At 43.8% G+C, this 10,434-nt stretch overlaps 1 pseudogene; it reads left to right on the plus strand.

Moving 5' to 3' along the window:
* Positions 1 to 9,264, plus strand: part of LOC135404749 (E3 SUMO-protein ligase PIAS2-like) — a 66,972-nt pseudogene extending 57,708 nt beyond the window's left edge.
* The last annotated feature ends 1,170 nt before the right edge of the window (positions 9,265 to 10,434 follow it).

The raw sequence follows: 10,434 nt of genomic DNA on the forward strand, positions 1-10,434 counted from the left end.
GTCATTCAGGTGTTTCTCAATACCTCCCAGAATAATCTTCTCCGTAACTTTACCAGGCACTGAAGTTTGACTGACAGGCCTGTAGTTTCCAGGGTTCTCCTTCTTGCCCTTTCTGAAAATCGGGACAATGTTCACCAGCTTCCAGTCATATGGGACCTCTCAGGATTCCCAAGACCACTCAAAAATCATCAAGAGAGGTTTTGCGATGACATCGGCAGCTCTTCGAGGATTCTTGGATGGATCCCATCAGGCCCCATAGATTTGTGAGAATCCACCTGGAGCAGTAGATCCTGCAGAGTTTCAGGGTCAACTGGGAGTTGATCATTCCCACAGTTTTCGTCCTCCAGCTCAGGGCACTGAGACCCTCTTGATCCATTATCCATGTTGAAGACAGAGACAAAAAAAGCATTAAACTGCCTTGTCTCTATCTCTGTTTGTAGGTGACCATCCTCGTCCTGTAACGGGCCAATGATATTTCTATACTGCCTATGGCCATTAATGTATTTGAAAAAACTTTTTATTGTCCCCCACATTTTTGGTAGCTTCAACTCCAGTTGAGCTTTGGACACACCAATTTTCTCCCTACATTGGCAAGCAGCATCTCCAAATTCTTCCCATGTCACTTGACCTTACTTCCACTGGGCATACACCTTCCTTTTTTGCCTTATTTCCAAGAGAAGATCCCTGCTCAACCAAGCTAGCATTCTGCTTCACCTGCTTGATTTCTGACATTTGGGAATTGCCTGCTCCTGTACCCTTAGGAGGTGATGTTTAAAAAGTGACCAGCACTGATGGACCCCAGCACCTGCAAAAACATTTTCCCAGGGGACCTGACTAATCCCCCTGAGCAGCCTGAAGTCTGCTCTCCTCATGGTCAGAGTTGAGGTTTTGCTGGCACTTTTCCTCTTGTCAACAGAGATTTTAAACTCGATTGCCTTGTGGTCGCTGTGGCCAAGATGGCCACCAATCTCCATTTTGCTCACGAGATCCACTCTGTTGACAAACAGCAGATCAAGGAGGGCATTTTTCTGAGTCGACTCCCTTAGGACCTGTTCCATAAAATTGTCATCCAGGTTTTTAGGAATCTTATGGCCTGGGTTGTATCAGCTGTGTGATGCTCCCAGTTAATTTCTGGCAAGTTCAAGTCCCCCATAAGGACAAGAGCAGTTGATTTGGAAGTGTCTCTTAGTTCCTCAAAGAATAATTCGTTGGCATCATCGTCCTGGCTGGAAGGTTTATAGTAGACTCCAACAATGACATCTGCATTATTTGTTTGCCCCTTGATTCTTACCCAGAGGCTCTCAACTGTGCTATTGCCAGCTGTGAACTTCATACATTCTAACCCTTCCATAACATACAGTGCCACCCCTCCGCCTCTTCTGCCCTTCTATCTCTCCTGATGAGCCTGTAACCATCCAACAGGGCAGTCCAGTCACAGGACTCATCCCACCAAGTTTCATTTATGCCAGTGATGTCAAATCTCTGGGACTGGGCCAAAGCTTCAAGCTCCTCTTGTTTGTTCCTCATGCTGTGTGCATTAGTGTAGAAACATTTCAGGTGTGGTACATTGTAGCCAACACCTCATGAGGCAGATTGAGGGATCCCGTGAGTGATGGTCTTCTCAAGTTTTTGCATACCATCCCATCCCTCATCACTGGCCAACCTGGTTTTTTCCCTTCCCCCTTCCAAGCTAGTTTAAAGTTCTGTCAATGAGCCCTACTAGTTCCTGCACTAGAACTCTTTTTTCCCTCTGAGATAGATGCATCCCATCAGGTGTCAGTAGACCAGGTATTAAGTAGATCATCCCATGGTCAAAAAACCCCAAATTTTTCTGATTACACCAACCTCGGTGCCACTCATTGACCTGATGGATCTCCCTATTCCTATCAATATTATTCCTCATTACTGGAAGAATCAAGGAAATCTCTACCTTTGCTCCTGATCCCTCTACCAATTGTCCCAGGGCCCTGAAGTCTCTTTTGATTGCCCTCGGACTTCTCTTTGTTATTTCATCATTGCCAGTTTGAACAACCAATAGTGGATAGTAATCAGAGGGCCTTAATAGACTGGAGAGTTTTCCAGTCTTGTCCCTTACCCAAGCCCCTGGGAGACAGCAGACTTCCCTGTGAGTTGGGTTGGGTCTGCATATCAGGCCCTCTGTTCCCCTTAGAAGGAAGTGTCCTATTACAACTACCCTTCTTTTCCTCTCGACAGGGGAGGTCTTGATGCAGGGTACAGGTGGTGTTGTTTTAGGAGGCCCCACTACCCCAGAAGGACCTTTGCCCACCTCATCAGTTGTCTGGCCTTTTAGTTCCAGAGCCTCATACCTGTTTTAGAAGGTGCCGGTCCTACCTGTCTAATTCTGAGGAGGAGGGACCTTCCTCTTGGTACATGCAGTGACTAACTTCCAGCCAGAAGGTACAGAACCATAGAATCATTGAGGTTGGAAAACACTTCTGAAAACATCGAGTCCAACCATTAACCCAGCACTGCCAAGTCCACCATAAACCATGTACCCAAGTGCCATGTCTACACATCTAGGAATGGTGTGGGATGATGACTAGGGTTAAAATTTAGAGTAGACTAAGAATTCTAGGGTAAAATGCAGCTGCTACTCCCTGGATGGAACACGGTCGACATGCTACCCATACAACAATAAGCATCTGCTCAGAGGGATGGAACTGAGCGTGGAGGAAAGTGGAGATTATGTGACCCCCCTCCATTGAAATCCTGGCAGAAAGGGGGAACACTGTGGTAGTTGGAAGTTCATGAGACCGTACAGTACCTGTCAGCCAAGGGAGATGGATCAAGGTGTTCTGCTGCTGAGCCCACAACCATGTCAAACCCTCTCCTCAGGTGTTGTACCCATTTGGAGTTGGCTCCCCGCCAAGTCCCCAAACTGCACTGAAAATTTCCCCCCCCCCATTGGGTAAAGGAGAGAGAAGGGAAAAAAAACAAACCAAAGGACCCCTCCTCTCTCCTTCTTATTTATACTCTTACTTATGTAAAAAACAGGATGGAATACTGGGACATGACCACTTCCCTAGTTTCGACCTGGTTACCAGGAAGGCCTAAGCTAAAACCACTACAGGTGCCAAGCCACAGCTACCTCCCCTCCCATTAGGTACGGCAAGAGAACTATACACCAATCAGAAATAAAAGGTTTTTATGACTAAAGCCACTCAAGCTCCACCCAAACATAAAGAAATAGTATAAAAGTTGGGGATGGGGGAAAATTGAGGAAGACTCTACCAAACTGATGGGATCAGTTGATGGGCTGAACCTATCTTCCACCCCCCCTTTTGAGATGCCTATTGGGTAAGAAATATTTTCTATGCGCACTAAATGCTGCTTTTAGGATTAGAGCTTGTGTTTGTGCTTACTTTGTATTACAGTAGATTGCTTTAAACATGTTTTTGCAGTCAGACACTATCACCAGCGACCCTCAAACCTTGTTAACCTGTCATAATTTGTATTAATAAAAACTGTTATTCCGTAAACTGTTAGAGTGAGTCCACAGGTGCTGGCAGTTGCTGGCAGCGGATAACACATTGGGAAGGCCCTTTGAGGGGTCTCCATTCTGTTGGTTTAGCCCTGCTGAGAAGGGCAGTCGAATTACCCTCTGATCTTGTGAATCTGTTCAGTGAAGGGTCCCCCTTATGGATTGCTGACAGACTGGTCGGATATAAGGGTTTTGGCTTCCCTGGGGCACTGACACAAATAAATCACTAAGAGTCAAGAAAATCTCCCCTCTCTAAGGGTCAGGTAACCCCCCCTTTCATGTGACATTAAAATTGGCACAGCAAGTGGGGTATTAAGTACATGGCTAGGCTTCGCAAATGAAGATTTGGGAAGGGCTCTACCCACGTTTTTTGCAAGCGCGTTGGTGGCTAAAAAGTACAATATGAGATAGACATGTCCAGTTGCAAAAGGCACAACAGAAAGACTCCTTAGGTGGCAAATTCTGCAAGGCACGATCCTTTCTGCGTTGTCTTTTCTCCTCAAGGGTGATCCTGCGTGCTTTCTCAAAAGCATCAGCAACGTTATAGATGGTGTGTCTCCAGGTCTCCCGATTGGAGGCCAGAGTAGACCAGTTATGTTGATCAATATGGCCAGGGTTGAGATGTTGTTTCAGGGAGTCCTCGTATCTCCTCTTCAGGGTTCCTCTCTTGCAGCAGCCGGTGGCAAGTTCACCATAAAGCAAGATCTTAGGGAGGTGGTGATCTTTCATCCTTGAGACTTGGTCTGCCCAACGCAGGTGTGTTCTCATTATCATGGCCTCAATACTCATGACTGCTGCTTGTTCAAGAACAGATGTATTGGTCACATAATTTGACCAGTGGATGTTTAGGATTGTGCGGAGACAGCGTTGATGGAAGCGTTCTAGGACATGCAGGTGGTGGCGGTAGATGACCCACGATTCAGATCCGTATAAGAGAGTAGACAGCATATGGCTCTGTAAACACTGATTTTTGTACTTTTCTTCAAGTGTTTATTTTGCCAAACTCTTTTATGAAACTTTCCGAAGGTACTATATGCCTTTGCTAACCTATTGTCTGTCTCTCCGTCAATCTTACCATCCGAGGAGATGAGGCTACCTAGGTAATTAAACTGCTGAACTGATTTAAACTCTGATTCGCCAATGGTGATATGGGGGTGATGGAAGACTTCCTGAGGTGCTGGTTAATAGAGAACTTCTGTCTTCTTTAGACTGACTTCCTGAAGTCAGACAAGACCTAGAAAGCAGGTAGAGAGTTAAATTCAGAATATAGGTATAAGTCAGAATATAGGTACAAGCGAGAGCACAAGGAATTTGCCAATACTTAGCTAGGATGTACTGCCAGAACCTAGAGATTAGGTGGTACCGTACACTGGAAGAATGCACACACACTTAAGTAAGATAAGGGGCGAACTGGGGGCTTGAGTCCAAGAGTCTTGCAAAATTCACCATGGAGTCAGCAAAAACCAAGAAAGTTGAAAAGTTCAGTTGAGGAAGAGGAGTAAAATACGACCCCCTGAGGATGAAGAAACTGGAACGACCACCAAATATCACCCCAAAAGGATGACTCCACCCCAGACTCTGCCCAAACTCCGCCTATTATGAATATTATAATTAGATGTTGCAATTATATGAATATGTATGTGAAAATTTTGCAATCACCTCTAAAAATGGTATATAATGATGTCTTTTTGCTGAAGAGGCAGAGCAGTTTGTCCAGCATGAGCTGGCTGCTCTCCAACATTGCCTAAATAAACATACCTTGCTGCTTACGGTTACAAACTTTGTCTCTAAGCAGTTTTTCTGTTTGTGCCTTTTTGGGGGCAAAATATTGGCATCATTTTTGGTGAGCCGGTAGGCAGGAGAGTTAGACTCCCCAGGGCGCCCATCCAGGGGGCCCAGGGATGTTCTCGGGGCCCCTCTGACAGAATTTTGCTGACAGACACTCCCGGACCCCTTGGCTCCACATCCCGGCGGACGAACCTCCTCCTCCAAATTACGAGGTATGTATACTTTTGTATTGTAGCTTATAAGGAAAACCGCTTTATTGTTTGAAGGGGACAGGACGCTGTCACCTGGAAAAAAAGGGGCCAGAGGGACGCCTCGGCATTAACCCTAAAAGCTGGGTTCGAGTCCCAGATATTAGGAGTAGCAGGTTTGAGTCCTGCAATCTGGGTTCGAGTCCCAGGGGCAACGTTGTCATGTTTGTCTTTTATGTTTAGAACTTGTCTCATTTTGCTTTAATTTTTGCTTGCATTATTTTAAACACTGAGAGTGTTCTCTTTTAATTTTCTTGAGAAAAGAGGCTCTAGGACCCAGAGAAGCCTCTGGTCCTGCTAAAGAATCTCTGGAATGCTGTAGTTAGAGATAAGGTGCTGCTGCTGTGTTTCCAACTGCTATTGCTCATGCTAACATTTAACAGAAGTTTAGAAGAAGTACAATGAAGAGTTCTATTATTTGTGATATATTGATTGTTAGTTTTTTGCCTCCTGTGTGTTAGACCGTTTGGAAGAGAGTTTTGTGTATCAAAAGAGCACTTTGTAAAGGCATATTTTATGAAATGGTTCAAAGCTTTACATGGGAAGTGATTGCAATCCTGTACAGATAGACAGGAGTTTATTAGCACACCGACACCTTAGGATTAAAATCTGTCCTTTTTGTTATTGTTCATTATATGTGAGAGCTTTTTGTAATAATTGTGGGAAATATATTTTAGGTCCAAGAGGGACACAAGAAATAGTTCTAGATTGGTCTCTCAGTTTCTACTGCATACGCTGTTGGTCAAATCAGGATTTAGCAGAAACTACATGGATAAGATTTTACTGTCGATACACTCATAGACAAGTATATATAACCTCTTGGCTACATTTTCTGTAAAAAGGTATATTTTACAGTTCACAGTGACATCTTGGTAACCCAGTCAGTAACAAACCTGTATTTCACGGTCTTCAGTGCCATCTCGTGGCCCAATTTGGTAACGCAGAGTACCTAAATAAAACGGGAAGGTAGGAAAGTTTTTATTTAAAGTATGCAAGTATGACTGTGTGTGTCTGAGATGCAACATCGGTGCGAAGCGATTGCGGAGCCTAGATCTGCAGTTCCGTCCCTCCGCGAGGAGATCGGTCAGAGACAGGCAAAGAGTATGGACATTGTGTGCCTGAGACTGTGGAATAGAATAAGAAACGTTCTGAGGCGGTGGAATAGGATAAGGAAAGTATTTCAGTTTAAGATACAATTCACTGACATACTGAAAGCTACTCAATTAGAGCACATTAGTGGGAGCCTAGCTCGATTAAACTTAGAAGCACAAATTCAGAGGCAAGAATTGTTTGACTTAAGAGAGTATCACATAAGGGGATTTATAGACAAACTGGAACAAGAAAGTGGACAGTTAGAATACGACCCTCTAGTAGTAGAAGATCTTCTTGAGTGGACACCAGTTTGGGAACACAATCCCTGGGTTGACTGGTATATTACTGATGCTAGAATAGTGAAAAAATCTGGTAAGACACCCTATAGGTTTGCCTGGTAAACACCCCAATTGTTCCCAACATCTGGTCCGAGCAAATACATATTAACTCCTGTAATAATGGGAAGCCAACAGAGTAAAGACATAAATATGAAACCCCCCTTAGGATGTATATTGAAGCACTGGAAAGATCTAGGAGGAGCCCCAGGGGGAAATATAAGTAAAAAGACACATATAAGATATTGCACCCAGTGGTGGCCCTTGTACAAGTTAGATGATGACGAAAAGTGGCCACCCGAACGCACCCTAAACTATAACACTATTTTACAGCTTATGCTGTTCCTCCGTCGCTTGGAAAAGTGGGATGAAGTTTTGTATTGCGAGATGTATTTCACACTAAGAAATAAACCTGAATGGCAGAAAGAATGTGGAGTAAATAACGCACCTCAAGATCCTTTGGTCCTGGTCTTGGAAAAAGATAAGAAAAATCTCAGACCAAAGGAGCACTGTTGAGATTCCTGTAGTATTGGGCAACAGTGCCTTAAGTTAAAAAGAAAAGACAGCGGGAAAGAAAGTGAAATAAGTTTGTGGGAATACCAACCTTATGCACCAGGGCATGGGGTACCATTACCAAAATTAGGAGAGACAGAAAGAGAAAATAACGAAAGAGAAACTAGTGCAAGAGAATTTAGCTGGGTGAAGGAACTTTCACGGGAACTAGATGGGGACATAACAGAATACAGTCCACGGAGGTTGGAAAGCAGTGGAGAAGGAAGTAGCCGACGAGGAATAGAAAGCCCACAAGGGAGAAGCAGACTACAAGAGTCAAGCAGCCCTAGAGGACCAGAAAGTCACCGGGAGGAAGATAGCCTACCAAGACTAGAAAGTGACAGTGAAGGAGATAGCCCACCCAGACCAAGGAGCAGCAGAAATAGGGATATCAGCACACCAAAGAACGAATCAAGAAGCTATAGAACAGGAAGTAACCTACGAGAAGCAGAGGGCTATGAGACGCCAAGATCAGAGGGTGATGGGGAAAAAGTAGCTCCCCCAAAGCAAGGTGCAGTGAGGAAGAAGAAGAAGGTAATGCAGTGATTCATATAACAAAAGACAATGGACCACAAAAATTAAAAATAGTGGTGCAGATAGACGACAAGAACAACACACAAAGAATAGAAGAAGAGGAGGAGCAGGAACGGGGAAAGAGAAAAGAAAGAACAGAACAAACACTGAGACCCAGGTGGAGGAAGATCCAAAGGAAGAGATTAGTCATTCACACTACACTAGGTCCATGGCACGAAAAGCTAGGGCCCAAGAAGAAGAGGAAGCGAGAGCTGAGGCCGAAGAAGCTCCCACCAGAGTCGCCACAATAGCCCCCCTCCGTCGAATAATGCCCATTCAGGGAGAACAAGGATGGATAAAGGTACCATTCACAACTAGTGATTTGAACAGTTGGAGAGAGGAAGCAAGGAATTTTAGGAAAAATCCAGAGGGGGTTGCTAAGAGATTTGAGCTAATGGTAAAGAACCTGGATTTAGATTGGGACGATATAGACGTCATGTTATCAGAATTGACTGAAACAGAAAGAGAGCTTGTGATAAAAACAGGAAGGACACATGCTAATGCAATAATCGGGGACCTAGACTCTGTATTCCCACGTACCAATCCAAACTGGGACTCGAACAACCCAATTCACTATAAGTGGCTAGAGCGATACAGGAAATTAATAGCACTAGACCTATGAAATGCAACACCTAACGCCATTAACTGGGCAACCCTGTACGAGGTTAGGCAAGGAAAGGATGAATCCCCCTCAGAATTTTTAGACAGACTTAGAACAGCTATGAGACAGTATACCCCTTTAGACCCAGCGTCAGAACAAGGCAGACAACAACTACTGGGATTAGTAATGGGACAGACATTAGGAAAAAGCTGCAAAAACTTGAGCACCCAGTGAAGAGAGATTTAGAGACATTAATGAATGAAGCTTGGAAGGTATACAACAATAGAGAAAAGGAAGAAAAGAAGAAAGAAGACAAGAGGCTTGCTAGGGTGGTAGCAGTAGCAGTAGCAGCCCAGAACACAAGACTCCCAGAAGCAAATACCAGGGGTAGGGGTCGTGGCTACCCTGTCAGAGGTAGGGGAGGATTCAAACCCCAGTCAACCAGAATAGGGCCGAATCAATGTTCTAACTGTTTACAAATAGGCCACTGGAAGCGAGACTGCCCTCAACGAAAAGAAGGATTTGCAGACACTACCATTGCACATCAAGGTAGTGACTGAAGGCTACCGGTGAGTCATTCCCTAGCAGACCCACTGGTTAAAATGGAGCTAGGGGAAGGTAAAAAGAAACTAGACTTTTGATTGACACGGGAGTTATATTTTCGGTTTTGAATCAGGAACTAGTACCGAGGAGTGATGAGTTCATACAAGTTGTTGGAGCAACAGGCCAACCAGAAAAAGTTAATTTTCTAAAACCTACCAAATACAAAATTGGAAAACAAATGGGAATCCATCAATTTTTGTACTTACCAAATTCACCAAAGCCTCTACTAGGTAGAGATTTATTAGAAAATTTGGGAGCAACCATAAAATTTAACCAAGACAAGTTTGAATTCCAGGTAAACGAAGAAAAACTGATTGCAACTTTAAGCTTCATGATCAGCTGTATAGAACCAAAACCTGATAGCCACAATATCGAGCGAATTATGAGTGAAGCATACCCGTTAGTATGGGCCACTGACGCACCTGGAAAATCAAAACAGGCAACGCCTACCCTTATTGAACTTATACCTGGAGCAAGGCCAGTAGTAAGGAAACAATACCCACTGAGGCTAGAGGATAGAAAAGGAATCGAACCAATAACTGAAAAATTTTTAGAATTAGGGTTATTAATAGAGTGTGAATCAGACTATAACACACCAATCTTGCCAGTTAAGAAACCAAATGGAACTTACAGGCTAGTTCAGGATTTAAGGGCCATAAATGCAATAACAAAGCCACTACATCCAGTGGTAGCCAACCCTTATACACTCCTAACTAAATTAAAAGACAATTTAATTTGGTTCACAGTGGTAGATCTAAAAGATGCATTCTTCTGCCTTCCCTTAGCCCCGAAAAGCCAAAAGGTTTTTGCCTTTGAATGGGAATCTGTTAGCAAAGGGAGAAAGACTCAATTAACCTGGACAGTGTTACCCCAGGGCTATAAAAACAGTTCAACAATTTTTGGAAATCAATTAGCCAAAGAATTAGAACAATGGAAAAGGCCACAGGGAGATGGTACTCTTCTACAATACGTAGATGATCTACTAATAGCAACTGAAACAGAAGAAGAATATGTTAACTGGACTATTTCTCTGTTGAATTTCCTGGGTTTAAGTGGGTATCAAGTCTCTCAACAGAAAGTGCAGCTGGTGCAAGAAAAAGTGGTGTACCTGGGATATGAGATTTCTAGAGGACAACAATC

This window comes from Pseudopipra pipra, chromosome W (assembly GCF_036250125.1).
Source record: "Pseudopipra pipra isolate bDixPip1 chromosome W, bDixPip1.hap1, whole genome shotgun sequence".
NCBI classification, from domain to species: domain Eukaryota; kingdom Metazoa; phylum Chordata; class Aves; order Passeriformes; family Pipridae; genus Pseudopipra; species Pseudopipra pipra.